We start from the raw sequence: 2,680 nt of genomic DNA on the forward strand, positions 1-2,680 counted from the left end.
ACTGATATTTACATCTGAAGATGTAGATTTCAAAGTTGATAGCTCTTAAAATATTTATCAAATTTCAGCCATACGTGTATGTCAAACAATAAAAGTTCAAGTTAAATTATTTTATTTTTAAGATATATATTTTATCAATTATTTACATTTAACGAGGTCAACGCGTTATAATATGGACCTGTTTAGAATATACAGTATTGATCGAATTGTTACTACTAATGCTGAAGCACAACTAAAATTAAGCACAAATAAAATATAGCACACATGCAAAAATTTAAAGCATGAAAACACTTGAACTAAAAAATAAAAATACGTGCAACCAAGGATTTGTCAGTATTTTATACTATACAAATCCTTGGTTGCACGAAAACGAATTACATACATATGCGTTTCCCCTTACATTATGATATTGTAAAGTCAATTGTAAAATACTGGTATAGATTTGAAAATCTTACAACTGTCTTCAAGTCACCGCTAGCACGCCAAAACGACATTTTTGTCGTTTTTCAGTAGAACATACGAAGCATTAAAAACGTATATAAAAAACCTTCATTTGACTGCCGAAACCATATTAGGTTTAGGGAGCTACCATTTGATTTTTAGGGGGGGGGGGGGGGGGGCTAGGATGAAAAATTTTGTCCTGCATTTTTTTTAGCTGTAATCCTGTCCTGCCTTTTTATTTTTCACTCTGTTCGGTCCTGCCTTTTTTTTTTAGTTTATCCTGACTTTTTTTTACCTAAAACTGATGCTGTGTGTGACGTTTATGCGTATAAAAGTGGCAGGTACTTGATATTACTGGAAACGTTTTGCAGTAAAACCATTGAGTTTTTATCGATTTTTACAATGTGAAGTGTTACAGATCGAAAATCATTCGATAATTTGTTTAATAGTTTGTTGTTTATTAATTTATTCAATAAAACTGTTAGTTTAAATTTAGAAGGTTAGCTCTGCAAATATAGTCGGTATATAGAATCCGGGAATATCTCTTTTTAAATGCACTATTTTACCCCTCATATTTCTTGAGAAATTTAGCCATCTGGGGTTGGCTTAAACATGGGTTGACTTCGCTAGTTTTAAAAACAACAAATATTTAAGTTATAACTTATAATGAATAATTTTGACAATGCCGGTCTTCTAAAATAATTTCTGCGAAAACCAAATAAACTTTACCCGGATTTTTGTATTTATCATTCTAAAACTAAATTATGGCATACAATCTGCATACTCCGCCTTATGTGTCCATGTGTCTCACTTTGTTGTCAATTCAATATTAGAATACATATTCAATTTTGAGTTAAGATCGTGTTTTGATTTACCCATCACTTACTGCGTATTTTTGGATTTATTTTTGTCCTTTGTTACTGTGTTGTTTTTTTTTGGTTTTTTTTTTTGGTGCTTGGTCCAATTTTGACAAGTCAAGCTCTTTTTGAAAGTTTTTTTCTATCTGTTCTAATATTAAACTGGTACCCGACATGTCATGATCATCTCATTTTAAATGTTTCACATTGAATTATATAGTGACCAATTGTGCACACAAAAAAGAGAGGTAAAAGATACCAAAGAGATATTCAAACTCACAAGTCAATGCCATGGCAAAAAAATAATACTGACCAAAAGACAAGTTAAATTTACACAGGCAGAAAAGAATACTAAAGACTGAGCAACATCAACCCAACCAAAAACTGGGGGAGATCATATATACATAACTATTGTATAAGGCAGTACGACAACCCGTAGTTTATAGCCTTGTCCCGATGACTTTGGTGGCTATAAGTGACTCATTTGTTACCATACGTACAGCTATCATGACTTATTATAACGAACTCTTTCAAAAATAATAGTGGTGCCAAAAGAAAATTCTGAATTGTTCATTTAAACAACCATTAGTGTTAAAAACAGCTAAAGAATAAAAACAATATATAAACACGGACGGCAGTGTATAATTCTCTATATATAAATTACATACAAGCTAATACTAGTACTGACAATTCAAACCCAACGCACGCAATTGATATACGAACTTGTTTATATACAGAAGTATAATAAGCATGCAGATCAGTCCATCTGATCCATTAAAATTATTACATTATTGTCGTAATTTTGAATCGGTTTTTTTTTTCGTTACTAAGAAAGACTAAACAAGACTGCAATCTAGCTACATTTGTACTTCGTATGACTAAATATGAAAAAGATTAAGATATAATCAAATAGAGCTAAGGAAAAAAGATGAAAATATAATAACATATAATGAGGCATCTCTTGTAATTCCAGTGTTTTTAAATGTTTCCGTTTGGTTTAAAAATCAAATTTTCAACTTGAAAATAAAGGGTCGTCTAAATTTGCGTATTATTCACACAAGTCCAATCTTCTATCTAATTATGGATAGGATATGAATGACTACATTTTAACCCGGGACCATTTACACTGGTATTAAAGAGATAATCGTAACTGAAATTACGATTATCCCAATATGGCGACGGTAGATATAGGTAAAATCTTTACACTCATTTTTCTTAAAAGTAGCATATTTTTGTCAATAGTTACTCAGCTGCAAGGTTTATCTATACCATTTCATCATATTTAAATCGTCACGGTGCACCTGAATTGTCTAAGCGCTTTGAAAATTGCCGTTGAAAAATTCGGGATGATAATCGTAACTCGGAAAAAAAGATAATCGTAA

The sequence above is a fragment of the Mytilus galloprovincialis genome, chromosome 13 (genome assembly GCF_965363235.1).
Source record: "Mytilus galloprovincialis chromosome 13, xbMytGall1.hap1.1, whole genome shotgun sequence".
In the NCBI taxonomy this organism is placed as follows: Eukaryota; Metazoa; Mollusca; class Bivalvia; order Mytilida; family Mytilidae; genus Mytilus; species Mytilus galloprovincialis.